General features: G+C 41.0%; 1 long non-coding RNA gene across 2 annotated transcripts in view; it reads left to right on the top strand.

The window, feature by feature from the left end:
* LOC102185059 overlaps window positions 349-20,522 on the top strand; it is a 141,576-nt gene continuing 121,402 nt past the window's right edge. For both annotated transcript variants that reach the window (XR_001917359.1, XR_001297356.2), the window contains exon 1: window positions 349-552. This is a non-coding gene — a long non-coding RNA (uncharacterized LOC102185059). The remainder of the gene's footprint in view (window positions 553-20,522) is intronic.

Genomic DNA, 20,522 nt, shown 5'->3' with positions numbered 1-20,522 from the left:
CTCATAAGAATCAAATAATAGAAGAGTATAGAATGCAAAGGTTTTCTTATAAAAATATTACTTATTTAATTCTTTCCAACATTGACAGTGCTTTTAGAACTCTATCAGAAGGTTGTCCCCAGCTATTTAGAGTGCATGACTCTCCAAGCCTCACACAAAGTCCTGAACTAGGAGAAATGTTTCTCCATCTCTCCTGATTCCTTTCCCCTCCCTGTCAAGTTTTATCTGAGATTAAAATGTTTACATACCTTTTTTTTTTTCATTTAAAAATTTCCAAATTTTCCCATATCCTGCATGGAAAAAAAAAAGTGACTCTAAACTCTCGCTTCTAGGCTGCTCGTGATGAAGAATCCGCTGGAAGCTCTGGAGGACAGGTGCTTGTTGTCTAATGTTACGCAGCTCTCCTCTCAACTTACCGCCCCAGGAAAGGAATTTTCGCCAGAGCAGGAGGGAGCTGAGGAAGTCTGGGCAATCCACGACAAACCATCTGAAATCAGTTTCGCAGGCAGCGGAATAAACACCTAGCCAGACGTTACGTTGCTTTTCAGAGAGGTGAGTCCTTTCCTGTTTCCTAACTGCCATCTAGAAAACTCTAAACAAAAATTAAGCTGTTGATGCATGCATGAAACCTTAAAGCAAGAAATAGTTCTTTTTTAAAAGGAAGCCATTTTTTGGGGTGAGGGGAGTGGAGTGAGGGTAGGTTTGAGTGAGTCATTAAATTGTGGTTTTGAAGCCAAGGTCAGTTTTCTTTGATGATAAAGTATGTGTAAATCAGAAAGGCTGAGATTACTACAAAAGAAAAAAAAATGTGTAGAGGACTGAGTGGTTTAATTGTGCTTACGTTCTTTTTTTATAACTGCATTCTTTGAAGGCAAATGTCAAGTTCTGTTTAGACTTTGCAGAGAAAACTTTCAGAAAACCTAGCTTACTTGGAGTATTTCTCTCCCTCTGCTTTTTCTGCTACCATTACTCCTGCCACCCCTGCAAGGATGACATTAAAAACGGCAATGATGTTAGCTTAAGGGCTGCTAGACTGCAGGGCTCTGGGAGGGCAAACTATGCTTCCGACATTCAGTTCAACACCTGCCATTATTTCCAAGGGTGTTATTGTCATATCTCTCTGATTACTTCTTCCTTTGGGCTCTCATAGCAATTTGTGTGTAACACTATTGTGTGTAACACTATCAAATCACTATCTAACTAGCTGTTTATGTGTCTTCTGTACACATGATTTTTTTTTAAATCAGATAGCACTATTTCAGCAAAATTTTTTTGTTTCCAGGGACTGGACTAATGCTTGGTACATGCATGTATACTAAGTCACGTCTAGCTCTTTGCGGCTCTCTAGACTGAAGCCCACCAGGCTCCTCTATCCATGGGATTCTCCAGGCAAGAATGCTGGAGTGGTTTGCCATGCCCTCTAGGATCTTCCTGACCAAGGGATGGAACCCTTACATCTCCTGCTTTGGTAGATGAGTTGTTTACCTCTAGTTCCACCTGGGAAACCCAACCTGGTACATAGTAAGTGTGTATTAAATTTTTTATTGATTGAATGAAAGCTCTCTAGGCCATGCTCTTCACTTGTAGACAGAGAACCTTAGGGTGTAATTGGATTTAACATTTGATCTTTGGAAAACACTTAGTGAAAGTGTTCCAACAACACTCTTTAATAGAATAAATTTAGTGTGACATGTAAGAGTGTATTTAACCCCAAATTCGCTTCCTAATCCATGATGAGCTATCACAGCAGGTTGTGTCTGGATGTGTTGTATTGGCTCACTCTGGGTGTGATAGCAAACCATTTTCCTCCATTTCTCCCCTTCTCAGATGTTCTATGGAGCTCCTGTCAGAAGTTCAGGGCCGAAAGGAGGGCTGGGCACAGTGTTCCACTTCCACAGAGCATCTCTATTTCGAGCAGAGACCGTAACCTTCATCAGGTGCACCAATCTGTACCATTAAATCCTTGCTGGTGATTTTCTCTGTTTGCACTTCTGGCTCTTTAATAAATACAGCACTTCATGTGCAGCTCTGCTTCTTGGAGTTGGTGAGTCCGGGTGAGTTAGGGTTGCTCCTGCCACTGCTGGTAGGCTGACCTCCCAGAGGGAGTCTACTGCTTGCTGAATTAGCCATGTCTGCTGAGTCAAGCTGGTGTCAGCCGATGCACTGAAGGCATGCGTATGTGGCAGTTGAGTGCTGCTTACCCACGAAACTTCCCTGATAGCTCAGTTGGTAAAGAATCTGCCTGCAATGCAGAAGACCCCGGTCCAGTTCCTGGGTTGGGAAGATCTCCTGGAGAAGGGATAGGCCACCCACTCCAGTATTCTTGGGCTTCCCTTGTGGCTCAGCTGGTAAAGAATCTGCCTGCAATGTGGGAGACCTGGGTTCGATCCCTGCATTGGGAAGATCCCCTGGAGAAGGGAAAGGCTATCCACTCCAATATTCTGGTCTGGAGAATTCCATGGGCTGTATAATTCATGGGGTGGCAAAGAGTCAGACATGACTGAGCGACTTTCACTTTCTCGGGCTTCCTGGGTAGCTCAGATGGTAAAGCATCTGCCTACAATGTGGGAGATTTGGGTTTGATCCCTGGGTGGGGAAGATCCCCTGAAGAAGGAAAGGGCAACCCACTCCAGTATTCATGCCTGGAAAATCCCACGGACTGAGGAGCCTGGTGAGCTACAGTCTATGGTGTCACAAAGAGTCAGACATGACTGAATGACTTCACTTCACTACACTACCCACGAACAGAAGCATTTATTCTACCAACTTCTGGGAGTGTTGGCAACTGAAGGGTTTGCAAGCCGTTACAACTGCATCACAGTTGAACACTTTCATCCACTCAGTCCTACTTCCTTCAATTCTCCCTGGGGTATTGGTCCCATAAACTCTCTGAGTGCAAATCTCCATCTCAGATAGGTTTCCCAGAGAACCTCACCTAAGACAGGTAGGAACTCAAACCTACATACCTATTGAGACTTCACAGTGGATGTAGGGAACAAACGTGGGAGAAAGGGAATGAAGTCAGTACCTTATAGACACATGACAAATAGTTCTGCAGGCTTTTGTTCATCTGGGTCCCTGAATTCTCCCAGGCTCCAGTGGGAACACTCTGACATCAGCTATGATCAAAGTCCTAGCCTTTCACGGGCTGAGAGCCTGTAATCATTACCACAGGGAATGTCCTGAGCTGAGAGTCATCAGGCATTCATAAAAATCCATCTTTGGAAATCACAATAGGGAAATAAATAAGCAAAATTCTTAACATCAAGTAAGCTTGAGCTCAAATCTTTACTCTTGTAATCATGAGGTCAATAATTCTAGGTTACTTATTTCGCCATTCTAAGTTTCAGTGTATTTGTTAGATGGTGGTGTTGATGATCATAATAATAATGGGCTTCCCAGGTGGTGCTAATGGTAAAGAATCTGCCTGCGAACGCAGGTGATGTTAAGAGATGTGGGTTTGATCCCTGGTTTGGGACGATTCCCTGGAGGAGGAAATGGCATTCCATTCCAGTATGCTTGCCTGAAGAATCCCATGGACAGAGGAGTCTGGCAGGCTACAGTCCATGGGGTGGTAAACAGTTGGACATGACTGAGCATACTACTACTAAAGACCATTTGAAATAATGCTTGTGATGTTTAAAACAGAAAGCTCATGCAAAGTATACAATTCCTGACATATTGAAAGCACATGGGATTTTTAATTAAGAGAGTCTAATTCTAGGCTTGAATGTACCATTTCAGTCAGTTCAGTCGCTCAGTCATGTCGACTGTACTATTCTCTGCCTGAATGTACTGTTTATTCTCTGTTTAAAGACTTTGTGGGAGGACTTCCCTGGTGGTCCAATGGCTGAGACTCTGTGCTCCCAATGCAGGGAGCCTGGTTCGATCCCTGGTCAGGGAACTAGATCCAACGTTTCACCTGAGATCCTGCGTGCCACAACCAAGACCTGACACAGCCAAATTAATTAATTACCTAAATATTTTAAAAAAGACTTTTAGGATGGGCTTAATAATCATCATCTCAAGATAAAGTTTTGCAACTTTTGTTATAGAAACCTCTTCCTAACAACAGACCCAGAATCTTCCGCAGAAGTTTCTCTCCCCTTCTGCTTATGGCGATCCATGTTTTATATGAATGTTCTAGCTTGTTGCATATTTTCCTTAACCTAAAGTTATGAAAATTTATTCAGATCCTCAGTGAGTTAAACAAACTTCAAAGAGAATATTTTCATCTCTGTTCAATAGGTTCTCTGTAAAGTAGTTGGGCAGGGGGGGAAGCCTTATGATGAAATGCACGAAAACTAATGTTTATCTCAGGCTTTCCTCAACTTTGAATGTTGTGCTACTTCTAAGGCAATCAAAGGTTTCCAAGCAAGTTTATACCCACACTGTTTTAGAACTCTGAAATTTCCTGTGTGGCATCTTTAGACTGGCCTGAGTACGGTTTTTGTGCCCACACAAAGGGCATATGGTTGGATGGCATCACTGACTCCATGGGCATGAGTCTGAGCAAGCTCTGGGAGTTGGTGATGGACAGGGAGGCCTGGCGTGCTGCAGTCCATGGGGTCGCAAAGAGTCGGACATGACTGAGCCACTGAACTGAAAGGGCATGTGAGAACCCCGATCCTCGATGGCACATGCTTCTCATATCATGCGACTCTCCACCCAGTCCTGGGCAGATCCCCAGCCCCCGGCATTCCAAGCCAGCAGATGACACCTGCTCTCTCTTTGCTCTTGGGCAGTAAGTGGTGTGGTCACTACCTCATCACTGGGGCCACCTTTTCCTGTCAGGACCCCATCCTCTGATTTCCTTATTCCCTCTTAGAGATGGGTTCATCTGGCTTTCTTCCTGATTTAACTGTTACAAAGCAGAAGCCATTGGCTTGGCCTCAAAGCCCTGGGCAGGCCCTTGCCAACCAGCTCAGCTCCACAGACCCGCTGATGTCTGCCATTCCCAGCATACTCCTCCTCTTCTTAAAAACACCATATACATGACTTACCAGGAAGTAAAATGACTAATATGTATGGGAATATCTTTTGAGTGTGATGGCAAATATGAGCGAGATAAGGGTTAAATATTTACCCTAGACAGAACTTTGGAGTTTTCATACTCTGATGTATAATGGGTCGGCGGAGGTGACGGAAAGGAAGTGAGGGAGTGGTGATGAAGAGAGCGAAGCAGGAAACTCCTGTATCTGCCTCCTGCAGGTGCTCGTGACCCAGATCTGGGCAGAGCTGGGCAGCAAACCAGGTCTTCATTCAGCAGGCTGTATCCTGGTTGGTTCTCTGCTCTTGCCCTTTCATTAGGTATGCACAGAGTAAGCTTTTTCTCTGGTGCCCTGGGCATTTAGCAAGCTGGTTCAACCTCCACACCACCTCTCTGCTCTTCCCCCATTTGTTTGTTTGTCTTTTTTAAGCATGAACTGAAATGTAGAGAAAGATTCCTTTTTTTTTGGAAATGAGTTCTTTTCACAAGGTCAGTTTTTGCCCATTACCCACCAAGAGGAGGACAATTTGAGCAAATGATCACCCTTAATTAGGAAAAGTATGAAACTCATAATGACAACGGGCAATTTGAGTAATTAAAATTACTTTAGCAAAATATTGATTTCTTTTAAATTAAAATGTGCCCAGAAGCTTATTTGTATTTTATATATATTCAAATGACTTTTTGGTTATTCAGTTTTTCTCATTTTAAACCACTTGTGAGCTGACTTTTCCATTTATGCTGGAGGATGTTCGATATCTCAGAATAATAATTGAGAATGACCCATAAATACTTTAAATTTATGAACCTATCTCTTACTAGCTAAACCACAATTTCTTCAGTATAATAGCTGGGGAAAAACATAGTAGAATTCTAGAGAAAACAGTTCTTGGCTTACGTTCTTATGTTCAGCAGCCTTATTATTGTCGAGAGTCCCCAAAATTAAAATGCAAAACTAAGCTTCTTGGCTTAGCTTGCTTACTTAACCTTAACAAAATAGAAGGGTCTGTTTCATTAATCAGGAGAACACCAGACAGAGTGCATGAATTTTATCTTCCACTTTGTCCTCTGTATTTCAGAATGATGATAATAATAATAAAAGTCCTTGCATTTTGCAGCCAGACAATCATATTCTTTTTGTTTCTATCATGTTCCTATGTAAAATGAATTTCTCAGACAGACTAAATGCCTTAAGGGGCAAAAATTCCTATGATCCTCTCCCCAGGAAATCTTTAAAAATAGAATAAACTTTCATTTGTCTGGGTGTGGTTTTTTAAGCACAGTGTGTCTTTGGCAGAGGGATAGTTGAGCTGACCTATGGATGTTGCCTGGAGCTGCATGATCACTTAGGTGGAGAATTTTCCCTTAATCCTTGCCAGGTTTAATTTATCACAACAACGCATGTGCTTATAAATGCTGTAAAACAAAAATGGGGTGCAATCTTCTTTTCCAATGTAAAGTAATGAAACAGCTTATTTCTCAAATTTGGGAAAGTAAGATTGCATCAGGGAAAAGTATGATTTTTTTTTCCTCTTCAAACCTCTCCTGAAAGATAGTGAAATATGATTAATAGCATGCTACTTATGACAATGTGTTTTCAAACAACTGGACAAAATCAGCAAAATGGAACCATATGCTCCATCAAGACCACCTTCATATTCCTCACTTGAATCTGACGCTGGGTGTCTGGACAGAGGGGCCTGACCATGCTCAGGTGTGCTGATGGGCACTGACAGGGTGGGTACTGGGTGAGGGCCAGAGAAAGCAATTTCACAGATACGGTTACAACCTGTTATGCTTACATCGTCTGTCCTCCTGCTGGCCTCCTAGACATGTTGCGGGCAGCCACAAGTTCCCTGCTGTCCAATCTCCCCTGCTGGGAATGATTATGCTATGAAAGTTTTCACTTTAGCATAACTCCAAAAGAAAAGAATAATATTATCATTTCAGTATGTTGATCATTAACTCACATATACACGCATACACAGAAGATGACAGTTGGTCAATTTTTACAAACTATATTTTGTCTGTGGGCAAATTCCAAATCACATTTATTCTTGTATTTACCAGTCCCCTTTTTTCCTCTCTTTTAAGAGGAAGTCCAAAGTTAGTCTGTTTTTTTTTAACAGCCAAGCTTTTTTAAGGTATTAGTTACATTATGTGAAAATGCAGGCATGCGTGAAAATTGATTTTTTTTAGTGGATTTATAGAACAGTGTAATTATCGCTACATCCCAGTTTAAAAATGTTTCCATCACTCCAGTAAGTTCCCTGTGCCCATTTGCTGTCCATCTCATCCCCCACCTCTAGCCCAAGGCAAGCACTGATTACTTTCTGCCCCATAGATTCACTTTCCCTCTTTTTTTTACAAAAACTTATTTTTTATTGAAGGATAATTGCTTTACAAAATTTTGTTGTTTTCTGTCAAACCTCAACATGAATCAGCCATATGTATACATATATCCCCTCCCTTTTGAACCTCCTCCCATCTCCCTCCCCACTCCACCCCTCTAGGTTGATAGAGAGCCCCTGTTGAGTTTCCTGAGCCATATGGCAAATTCCCGTTGGCTATCTATTTTACATATGGCAATGTAAGTTTCCATGTTACTCTCTCCATGCATCTCACCCTCTCCTCCCCTCTCCCCATGTCCATAAGTCTATTCTCTATGCCTGTTTCTCCACTGCTGCCCTGTAAATAAATTCTTCAGTACCATTCTTCTAGATTCCGTATATATGTATTAGAATAAGATATTTATCTTTCTCTTTCTGACTGACTTCACTCTGTATAATAGGTTCCAGGTTCATCCACCTCATTAGAACTGACTCAAATGAGTTCCTTTTTATGGCTGAGTAATATTCCATTGTGTGTATGCACCACAACTTCTTTATCCATTCATCTGTTGATGGACATCTAGGTTGCTTCCATGTCCTAGTTACTGTAAATAGTGCTTCAGTGAACAATGGGTTACATGTGTCTTTTTCAATTTTGGTTTCTTCAGGGTATATGCCTAGGAGTGGGATTGCTGGGTCACATGGTGCTTTTATTCCTAGTTTTTTAAGGAATCTCCATACTGTCTTCCATAGTGGCTGTATCAATTTGTTTTCCTACCAACAGTACAACAGCATTCCCTTTTCTCCCAGCATTTATTGTTTGTAGACTTTTTGATGATGGCCATTCTGACTGGGAGGCCTGGCATGCTGCAGTCCATGGGGTCACAAAGAGTCAGACACGACTGAGTGACTGAACTGAACCGATTCTGACTGATGTGAGGTGATATCTCATTGTAGTTTTGATGTGCATTTCTCTAATAATGAGCCATGTTGAGCATTTTTTCTTGTGTTTGTTAGCCATCTGTACGTCTTCTTTGGAGAAATGCCTTAGGTCTTTGCCCCACTTTTTGTTTGTTTTTCTGGTATTGAGTTGAGTTTTTCTGGTATTTAGTTGGTTGTTTTTCTGGCATTGAGTTGTATGAGCTGCTTGTATATTTTGGAAATTAATCCTTTGTCAGTTGTTTCATTTGCTATTATTTTCTCCCATTCTGAGGGTTGTCTTTTCTCATTGCTTAGCAAGGTATCTTTGCTGTGCAAAAGGTTTTAAGTTTAATCAGGTCCCACTTATTTATTTTCGTTTTTATTTCCGTTACTCTAGGAGGTGGGTCATAGAGAATCTTGCTTTGATTTGTCATCGAGTGTTCTGCCTATGTTTTCCTTTAAGAGTTTTATGGTTTCTGGTCTTACATGGAGGTCTTTAATCCATTTTGAGTTTATCTTTGTGTGTGGTGTTAGGAAATGTTTAAATTTCATTCTTTTACATGTAGCTGTCCAGTTTTCTCAGCACCATTTATTGAAGAGGCTGTCCTTGCCCCACTGTATATTCTTGCCTCCTTTGTCAAAAACAAAGTACCCATAGGTGCATGGGTTTGTTTCTGGGCTTTCTATCTTGTCCTATTGGTCTATATTTCTGTTTTTGTGCCAGTACTATACTGTTTCAATGACAGTAGCTTTGTAGTATAATCTGAAGTCAGGAAGGTTGATTCTTCCAGCTGCATTCTTCTTTCTCAAGACTGCTTTGGCTATTTGGAGTCTTTTGTGTTTCCATATGAATTGTGAAATTTTTTGTTTTAGTTCTGTGAAAAATGTCATTGGTAATTTGATAGGGATTGCATTGAATCTGTAGATTGTGTTTGGTAGTATAGTCATTTTCACAATATTGATTCTTCCTACCCAGGAACATGGAATATCTCTCCATCTGTTTATGTTGTCTTTGATTTCTTTCATTAGTGTCACAATTTTCTGTGTACAGTTCTTTTGTCTCCTTAGGTAAGTTTATTCCTAGATATTTAATTCTTTCTGTTGCAATGGTGAAGGGGATTGATTTCTCTTTCTGATTTTTCATTGTTGGTATATAGAAATGCAAGTGATTTCTGGGTACTGATTTTGTATCCTGCAACTTTTCTAAATCCACTGATTAGCTCTAGTAATTTTATGATACTATCTTTAAGGTTTTCTATGTATGGTATGATGTCATCTGCAAACAGTGAGAGCTTCACTTCTTCTTTTCCAATCTGGATTCCTTTTATTTCTTTTTCTCTTCTGATTGCTGTAGCTAGAATGTCCAGAACTATGTTGATAGTGGTGAAAGTGGGCACCTTTGTCTTGCTCCTGATCTTAGGGGGAGTGCTTTCAGTTTTTTCACCATTGAGAATAATGTTTGCCATAGGCTTATCATATATGGCCTTTACTATGTTGAAGCCTTTAATTCCTTCTTAGAACTGCTTTTGCTGCATCCCATAGGTTTTGAATTGTGTTTTCATTGTCATTTGTTTCTAGAAATTTTTTGATTTCCCTTTTGCTTTCTTCAGTAACCTCATTTTTCCTCTTGACAGTGGTGAAAGAGGAGAGTGAAAAAGCTGGCTATGTTGAGGTAGGTTCCTTCTATGCCTATTTTTTGAAGAGTTTTAATCATAAATGAGTGCTGAGTTTTGTCAAAGACTTTTTCTCCATCTATTGAGATGATCATATGGTTTTTATCTTTCAATTTGTTAATATGGTGTATCACATTGATTGATTTGCATATATTGAAGAATCCTTGCATCCCTGGAATAAACCCAACTTGATCATGGTGTGTGAGCTTTTTGATGTGTTGCTGAATTCTGTTTCCTAAAATTTTGAGGATTTTTGCGTCTATGTTCATTAGTGATATTGGCCTGTAGTTTTTCTTTTTTTGTTGTTGTCTGTATCTGGTTTTGGTATCAGGGTGATGGTGGCCTCATAGAATGAGTTTGGAAGTATTCCTTCCTCTGCAATTTTTTGAAGGAGTTTTAGAAGGATAGGCATTAGCTCTTCTCTAATGTTTGATAGAATTCTCCTGTGAAGCCATCTCGTCTTGGGCTTTTGTGTTTTGGGAGAGTTTTGATTACAGCCTCCATTTCAGTACTTGTGATTAGGTTGTTCATAATTTCTATTTCTTCCTGTTTCAGTCTTGGAAGATTGAACTGTTCTAAGAATCTGTCCATTCCTTCCAGGTTGTCTATTTTATTGCCATAGAGTTGTTCATACTAGTCTCTTATAATCCTTTGTATTTGTGCATTTTCTGTTGTAACCTCTCCTTTTTCATTTCTAATTTTGTTGATTTGATTCTTCTCTCCCTTTATTTTTTGATGAGTCTGGCTAAAGGTTTGTCAATTCTGTTTATATTCTCTAAGAACCAGCTTTTAGTTTTATTAATCTTTACAATTGTTTCTTTCACTTCTTTTTCATTTATTTCTGCTCAAATCTTTATGGTTTCTTTCCTTCTACTGATTTTGGGGGGTTTTTGTTCTTCTTTATCCAGTTGTTTTAGGTGTAAATTTAGCTTGTCTATTTGATGTTTTTCTTGTTTTTTGAGGTAGAATTGTATTGCTATAAACTTCCCTCTTAGAGCTGCTTTTGCTGCATTCCATAGGTTTTGAATTGTGTTTTTATTATCATTTGTTTCCAGAAATTTTTTGATTTCCTTTTTGCTTTCTTCAGTAACCTCATTTTTCCTCTTGATAAGGTTGAAAGAGGAGAATGAAAACGCTGGCTTAAAACTCAGCATTAAAAAAACTAAGATCCTGGCATCTTGTCCCTTATTTCATGGCAAATAGAAGGAGAAAAAGTGGAAACAGTGACAGATTTAATTTTCTTGGGTGCCAAAATCACTGCTGAAAATTAGAAAGACACTTGCTTGTTGGAAGAAAGGATATGACATCCTAGGCTGTATTAAAAAGCAGAGTCATCACTTTGTGGGTGGTATAGATCCACACAGTCAAAGCCATGGTTTTCCAGTCGTCATATACAGATGTGAGAATTGGATTGTAGAGAAGGCTAAGTACAAAAGAAATGATGCTTTTGAATTGTGCTGCTAGAGAAGACTCCTTGAAGAGTCCCTTAGGCTGCAAGAGATCAAACCAGTCAGTTCTAAAGGAAATCAACCCTGAATATTCATTGGAAGGACTGATGACGAAGCTCCAATACTTTGGCCATCTGATGTGAAGAGTTGACTAACTGGAAAAGATCCTGATGATGGGAAAGATTGAAGGCAAAAGAAGAAAGGGGTGGCAGAGGTTGAGGTGCTTGGATGGCATCACTGACTCAATGGACATGAGTTTGAGCCAGCTCTGGGAGATGGTGAAGGATAGGAAAGCCTGGCATGCTGCAATCCATGGGACTGCAAAGAGTCAGACATGACTGAGTGACTGAACAACAACAAAGAAATTTATAGATATCATATGAGAATATAATATGATTTTTGAAATGCTTCTTCTACTTAGCACATTATTTTTGAGGTTTACCTGTAGTGTTGTACCAGTAGCTTCTGTTTTTTAAATTATTATTATTGGTGAATACTATTCCAGTGTATGGGTATCCCACATTTTTTTCAATCAGTTTACCAGTTGGTAGACATTCAGATTGTTCACAATTTGGGACTGTTGTGAATGTGCTGCTGTGAGAATTACAGATACAAATCTTTGTATGAATGTCAGTTTTCATTTGGATGAATGGCCAATATTCATTGGATGGATAAACAATAAAGGAATTTTTGTGACATAAGTTTGTGTTTAACCTTTTTTAAGAAAGAAAAAGTTTTCCAAAGTGATTGCATTATTTCTCATTTGCTTCAGCAAAGGGCAGGGGGATCCATATTTTCACCAGCAGTACTTTTTATTGTCTGAATTTTGATTATGGCCATCCTAGGGTGTGTGAAGTGGTATCTGTGATTTTGATTTGCATTTATCTAGTGATTTAGTACTCTTGCCTGGAAAATCCCATGGATGGAGGAGCCTGGTGGGCTGCAGTCCATGGGGCCACTAAGAGTCGGACAGGACTGAGCCACGTCACTTTCACTTTTCACTTTCCTGCATTGGAGAAGGAAATGGCAACCCACTCCAGTGTTCTTGCCTGGAGAATCCCAGGGACGGGGGACCCTGGTGGGCTGTCGTCTATGCGGTCGCACAGAGTCGGACACGACTGAAGCGACGCAGCAGCAGCAGCAGCAGCAGCAGTGATTTATGATATTGAGCATCTTTTCAAACGCTTGTTGGTCATTTAGATTTATTTTTCAGACAAGTGTCTATTTAGATCCTTTCCTTATTTTTCAACTGGAGGTTTTTATTATTGAGCTGTAGAAGCTCTTTATAGATTCAGGATACAAGTCCTTTCTGAGATATATGATTTGCAATATTTTCTGTCAATCTGTGACTTGTGTTTAATTTTAAAATTTAGAAAACAAAAGGTTTGAAATTTTGATGAAGTCCAATTCATCAATTTTTCTTTTATATATAATAATTTTAGTGTCATATCTAATAAATCTTTGCCTAACCTATTTCAAAAATGCTTTTCTCTCATGTTTTCATTAGAATTCTTAAAGATTTTTCTTTTACATCTAGGTCTATGATCCAATTTAAGTTGATTTTTTGTGTGGCATCTCATAAAGAGCTAAGACAATGATTACTATTGCTATTTTTTTACATATGGGTATCCAATTATTTCAGCACCATTTGTTGAAAAAAACGTATCCTTTCCCCCTAAATTTCTTTGGCGTTTTGTCAAAAATCAATTGACCATAAATATAAGAGTTTATTTCTGAACTTTCTATTCTGTTCCATCGATCTATGTGTCAGTCCTTACGCTAATCACACTGCCTTGATTATTGTAGCTTTATAGGAAGTTTTGAGATTGAATAAAGTCCTCCTACTTTGCTCTTTTTTTCTAAGTGGAGCCAAATCTTATCTTAGTAATACTCCTTCCACCATATGAAATAGTTTAATTTCTAGTCCTAAAAGAATTATAAAAAATCATGAAAAAGTGCTTTCATGTAAATTAGTCTTTGCAACATAACAAGCTACCTCAAAACTAGTGGCTTAAAAAACAACCGTTTGTTTGGCTTACAATTCTGAGCCAGCAATCTGAGATGTGCTTAACAGAACAGTTTTTCCCCTGATCTCGGTCATGTGTCTGTGGTCAGCTGCCAGTCACCATGACTGTTCTGCTTCTGGAGGTTGACTGGGTGTCAGCGGGGGCAGTGTGGGTAACTGGGCCATGTGTTTCTCATCATGCATCTCACTAGACTGAGCTTGTTCCCATGGCAGCAGGGTACCCACAACAGCAAGAGGAAAGACTTCTGAAATCTCTTTTCACATCACTTTTGCTAATGTCTCATTAGTTAAGCAAGTGACAAAGTCAAGACCAGCATCCTCTGTGAGGGATCTATCAAAGGAGAACAGAAGATTATATAGGAACTAATTGAAGGCATTACTGGGGTCCATCCACCACATTTTGTAGCAACCTGGAGGAATTAAATGCTTTGAACATGAAGAGAATCACATTTCTGGATATGCAAAACGAGTTATTTCAAAGCAACCATTTTTTGTCATTGGAACTGGCCTAACACAGATTCCTAATCCATTGAGACTCATGTATCATCCAGTAGCTAATCCTAGAGAAGAATACAGAGAAATAAAATGGTTCCTTATAATTTTCCTTCAGATCACAAAGCTTTGAGGAAACCCAAAGAAACAAAAATATTTCTGTAATAAGAATAATTAGGGATTTCCAATTCCATTCTTTCTTAATTTAATATGATTTACTTTTAGAGCTATGTAGTTTCAAGAGATCCTGCTGCTGCTAAGTCGCTTCAGTCATGTCCGACTCTGTGCGACCACATAGACAGCAGTCCACCAGGCTCCCCCGTCCCTGGGATTCTCCAGGCAAGAACACTGGAGTGGGTTGCCATTTCCTTCTCCAATGCATGAAAGTGAAAAGTGAAAGTGAAGTTACTCAGTCGTGTCCAACTCTTCACAACTGCATGGACTGCAGCCTAGCAGGCTCCTCCGTCCATGAGATTTTCCAAGTGAGAGTACTGGAGTGGGCTGCCATTGCCTTCTCTGTCAAGAGATCCTAGTGGTCATTGCTGAGGCTTCCCTTGTGGCTCTGACAGAAAAGAATCTGCTGCAATGTGGGAGACTTGGATTCGATCCCTGGGTTGGGAAGATCCCCTGAAGGAGGATGTGGTAACCCACTCCAGTATTCTTGCCTGGAGAATTCCATGGACAGAGGGGCCTGGTGTGCTACAGTTCATAGGGCTGCAAAGAGTCAGACATGGCTGAGTGACTAAGCACAGCACAGTGGTCATTGTTGTTCAGTTGCTAAGTCATGTCCGACTCTTTGTGACCCCAGGGACTGCAGCACACCAGGCTCCCCTGTCCTTAACTACCTCCTGCAGTTTGCTCAGATTCATCTGCATTGAGTGGGTGATGCCATCCTACCATCTCATCCTCTATCGTCCCCTTCTCCTCCTGCCTTCAATCTTTCCCAGCATCAGGGTCTTTTCCAATGAGTCAGCTCTTTGCATCAGGGGGCCTAGTGGTCACATAGACCCAAATCCAAAGGTTGTACCTTACAGCTCCATCAACAAGATAGACATCCTGACATTAGGATCCACTGCTGCTGCTGCTGCTGCTAAGTCGCTTCAGTTGTGTCTGACACTGTGTGACCCCATAGACGGCAGCCCACCAGGCTCCCCCGTCCCTGGGATTCTCCAGGCAAGAACACTGGAGTGGGTTGCCATTTCCTTCTCCAATGCATGAAAGTGAAAAGTGCAAGTGAAGTCGCTCAGTCGTGTCTGACCCTTAGTGACCCCATGGACTGTAGCCTACCAGGCTCCTCCGTCCATGGGATTTTCCAGGCAAGAGTACTGGAGTGGGGTGCCATTGCCTTCTCTGCTACTTTTGCATAAATAACCAAGTCATACAATATTTTCTTGTACTTTTCTGGGAAACAGTTACAAGCAGCTACCAGTATTTTGGTGGGAAGACAGAGCTTTATTTCCAAATTCACATTAGTCTAAATTAATTCATTATTGTTTTTTTCTTTATATGTTGTGGATCGACCATTGGCTTTAGTATTTCTGCTGACTCTGCTTTTTATGAAAAGACTTGAAATGTTTTAGCAAAGGGAGGCTTGAAAGCAGATGAGAGGAAGGAAATTTGAGTAGTCTGGACAAAGCCCATCAAGTAGAGCTGTGTGGCTTCAGTGAATAGTTTTATTATGTTAGGAACAGTAGTTATGGATGAAATATCTACCCCGTGTCCAAGGTCAGTGGTGGCCAGGGGGAGACAACCCGGGTCCGAGGTCAGGGCGGGGGCTGGGAGGAGCTACCCTGCGTCTGAGGCCAGTAGCAGCCAGGAGGAGACGCCCCGTGTCCGAGGTCAGGGGTGGTGACCCTGAGGAGCCACCCATGCCCGAGGCCAGGACCGGTGGCTGGGAGGAGCAACCCGAGGAGGGGTGGCTGCGCAGGCACAGGAGGGCCTAGAGGAGCTATCCCACGTTGAAGGTCAGGAGTGGCGGTGGTAAGGAGATACCCCTCGTCCAAGGTAAGGAGCAGCGGCTGTGCTTTGCTGGAGCAGCGGTGAAGAGATACCCCATGCCCAAGGTAAGAGAAACCCAAGTAAGATGGTAGGTGTTGCAAGAGGGCATCAGAGGGCAGACACACTGAAACCATACTCACAGAAAACTAGTCAATCTAACCACACTAGGACCACAGCCTTGTCTAACTAAATGAAACCAAGCCATGCCTGCGGGGCAACCCAAGACGGGTGGGTCATGGTGGACAGGTCTAACAGAATGTGGTCCACTGGAGAAGGGAATGGCAAGCCACTTCAGTATTCTTGCCTTGAGAACCCCACGAACAGTATGAAAAGGCAAAATGATACGATACCAAAAAAGGAACTCCCCAGGTCATTAGGTGCCCAATATGCTACTGGAGATCAGTGGAGAAAAAACTCCAGAAAGCATGAAGGGATGGAGCCAAAGCAAAAACAATACCCAGTTGTGGATGTGACTAGTGATAGAAGCAAGATCCGATGCTGTAAAGAACAATATTGCATAGGAACCTGTAATGTCAGGTCCATGAATCAAGGCAAATTGGTAGTGGTCAAACAAGAGATGGCAAGAGTGAATGTCGACATTCTAGGAATCAGCTAACTAAAATGGACTGGAATGGGTGAATTTAACTCAGATGACCATTATATATACTACTGTGGGCAGGAATCCCTTAGAAGAAATGGAGTAGCCATCATGGTCAACAAAAGAGTCTGAAATGCAGTATTTGGATGCAATCTCAAAAATGACAGAATGATCTCTGTTCTTTCCCAAGGCAAACCATTCAATATCACGATAATCCAAGTCTGTTCCCCAACCAGTAACACTGAAGAAGCTGAAGTTGAATGGTTCTGTGAAGACCTACAATACCTTTTAGAACTAACACTCAAAAACGATGTCCTTTATTATAATGGGGACTGGAATGCAAAAGTAGGAAGTCAAAAAACACCTGGAGCAACAGGCAAATTTGGCCTTGGTGTACAGAATGAAGCAGGGCAAAGGTTAAGAGAGTTTTGCAAGAGAACACACTGGTCATAGCAAACACCCTCTTCCAACAACAGAAGAGAAGACTCTACACATGGACATCACCAGATGGCCAAAACTGAAATCAAATTGATTATATTCTTTGCAGCCAAAGATGGAGAATCTTTATACAGTCAGCAAAAACAAGACTGGGAGCTGACTGTGGCTCAGATTGTGAACTCCTTGTTGCCAAATTCAGACATAAATTGAACAAAGTAGGGAAAACCATTAAACCATTCAGGTATGACCTAAATCAAATCCCATATAGTGGAAGTGACAAATAGATTTAAGGGACTAGATCTGATAGAGTGCCTGATGAACTATGGACAGAGGTTCATGACATTGTACAGGGGACAGGGATCAAGACCATCCCCAAGAAAAAGAATTGCATAAAAGCAAAATGACTGTCAGAGGAGGTCGTACAAATAGCTGTGAAAAGAAGAGACGTGAAAAGCAAAGGAGAAAAGGAAAGATATACCCATTTGAATGCAGAGTTCCAAAGAATAGCAAGGAGAGATTTAAAAAAAGCCTTCCTCAGCTATGAATGCAAAGAAATAGAAGAAAACAATAGAGTGGGAAAGACTAGAGATCTCTTCAAGAAAATTAGAGATACCAAAGGAACATTTCATGCAAAGATGGGCTCAATAAAGGACAGAAATGGTATGGACCTGACAGAAACAGAAGATATTAAGAAGAGGTGGCAAAAATACACAGAAGAATTGTACAAAAAAGATTTTCACGACCCAGTTAATCACGATGGTGTGATCACTGACCTAGAGCCAGACATCCTGGAATGTGAAGTTAAGTGGGCCTTATGAACAAAGCTATTGGAGGTGATGAAGTCCCAGTTGAGCTATTTCAAATCCTGAAAGATGATGCTGTGGAAGTGCTGCACTCAATATGTCAGCAAATTTGGAAAACTCAACAGTGGCCACAGGACTGGAAAAGGTCAGTTTTCATTCCAATCCCAAAGAAAGGCAATGCCAAAGAATGCTCCAACTACCACACAATTGCACTCATTTCACATGCTAGTAAAGTAATGCTCAAAATTCTTCAAGCCAGGCTTCAGCAATACATGAACCGTGAACTTCCAGGTGTTCAAGCTGGTTTTAGAAAAGGCAGAGGAACCAGAGATCAAATTGCCAACATCCGCTGGATCATGGAAAAAGCAATAGAGTTCCAGAAAAACATCTATTTCTGTTTTATTGACTATGCCAAAGCCTTTGATTTGTGGATCACAATAAACTGTGGAAAATTCTGAGAGAGATGGGAATACCAGATCACCTGATCTGCCTTTTGAGAAACCTGTATGCAGGTCAGGAAGCAATAGCTAGAACAGGACATTTAACAACAGACTGGTTCCAAATAGGAAAAGGAGTACATCAAGGCTGTATGTTGTCACTCTGCTTATTTAACTTCTATGCAGAGTACATCATGAGAAACGCTGGACTGGAAGAAGCACAAGCTGGAATCAAGATTGCTGGGAGAAATATCAATAACCTCAGATATGCAGATGACACCAACCTTATGGCAGAAAGTGAAGAGGAGCTAAAAAGCCTCTTGATGAAAGGGAAAGAGGAGAGTGAAAAAGTTGGCTTAAAGCTCAACATTCAGAAAACGAAGATCATGGCATCCGGTCCCATCACTTCATGGGAAATAGATGGGAAAACAGTGGCTGACTTTATTTATTTATTTATTTTGGCTCCAAAATCACTGCAGCTGGTGAGTGCAGCCATGAAATTAAAAGACGCTTACTCCTTAGAAGGAAAGTTATGACCAACCTAGACAGCATGTTAAAAAGCAGAGACATTACTTTGCCAACAATGGTCCATCTCGTCAAGGTTATGGTTTTTCCTGTGGTCATGTATGGATGTGAGAGTTGGACTATAAAGAAAGCTGAGTGCTAAAGAATTGATGCTTTTGAACTGTGGTGTTGGAGAAGACTCTTGAGAGTCCCTTGGACTGCAAGGCGATCCAACCAGTCCATCCTAAAAGAGATCAGTCCTGGGTGTTCATTGGAAGAACTGATGTTGAAGCTGAAATTCCAATACTTTGGCCACCTGATGTGAAGAGCTGACTCATTTGAAAAGACCCTGATGCTGGGAAAGATTAAAGGTAGGAGCAGAAGGGGATGACAGAGGATAAGATGGCTGGATGGCATCACCAACTCAATGGACATGAATTTGTGTAGGCTCTGGGAGTTGGTGATGGACATGGAGTCCTGGCGTACTGCAGTTCATGGGGTCACAAAGAGTCGGACACGAGTGAGCGACTGAACTGAACTGAATTGATGAAGAAATGGAGGCGTGCCCTTGGTCAGAGATGGGCATTGTTGCTGCCGTCTATAGTGGTGATCGATTAAATCACCTGCGGACTTCAGGCTCTGTTTACATATGTGGATGAAGCAAGAAAGATGATGTCTGTCAAAGATGAGTTCCATCATTAATTAAATTAACAGCACATTTTACTAACTCTAATTAGTAGAAAATAAGCCACAGAAATATAGTGATTAAAGCATGCTAATCTGATTAGCATCACAATATTGTTATAGGATACTTGATAATAGAGAATCACCAGATAAGACTGGAAAGATGCAGGGATCTGTTTGAAAGTGGAGTGTGTGTGTGTTCAGCTGCTTCAGTCAAGTCCGACTCTTTGCAACTCTATGGACTGTAACCTGCCATGTTCCTCTGTCCATGGGATTCTCCGGGCAAGAATACTGGAGTGGGTTGCCATGCCCTTCTCCAGGGGATCTTACCGACCCATGTATCAAACCAGTGTCTCCTGAATTGCAGGCAGATTCTTTACTGCTGAGCCACCCAGGAATACCCCTGAAAGAAGAGGGTAGTTGCAAATGATACCTAAACCTGGAGCTGCTGTTGGATTGCCAGAATGTTTGAAGGAATATGCCTGAAAAACAGCCTTAAAATCATGAGATATTGTTGAATTGATAAAAAAACCTTCTTTCTAAAAGGAGGGCTATAAAATACAGGACCAACTGCAATAAAAGGAGCTAAACGTTAAGTTCAGTGCTTTCACTAGCTGAGCAAGATTTTAGCCAGTAGGGGCTGAGCCTCTCAAAATTTCAAATTTATGCAGTCTGTAGAGTAGAAAGGTTATGAGCTGCCTGTACTTTGCTTTATCCAAACCTACACAATGAAGGCAGTGTCCGTTTGAGACATTTAGACAAAGGGTATCCATGTATATTGTGGTTTGGGAGAAACGCAGTTTTGTTCAATTTGATGCAGTAGAAATCATACCATTATATTATCACGCGCATCCTCTCCAGTGTTCTTTCTTGGTCTCACTTTGTATAGAACTAACTTTAGTTTATGGATGTAGATAGATGGAAACTGTCCATTTTCTTTCCACCAGTTTCCAGCCCTCCCTCTCCCGCATTTTCTGGTTTGTAAAGATTCCAATTACCTCAAAAACTGAATGCTATACTAGGTCATCTGTCTCCAGTATTTTCTATATGTATATATGGTGCATTGTTTATGAGGCTTTTGTAATATTTAGGTAACCATAAACCAGCAGCAACCATAACAAAGGTTCACTGTTAAATCATAACTGAAGTTTTTAGAAGGTATTCAATTATAAATTAAATT

The sequence above is a fragment of the Capra hircus genome, chromosome 27 (assembly GCF_001704415.2).
Source record: "Capra hircus breed San Clemente chromosome 27, ASM170441v1, whole genome shotgun sequence".
In the NCBI taxonomy this organism is placed as follows: domain Eukaryota; kingdom Metazoa; phylum Chordata; class Mammalia; order Artiodactyla; family Bovidae; genus Capra; species Capra hircus.
This window is presented reverse-complemented; position numbering and strand designations above follow the sequence as displayed.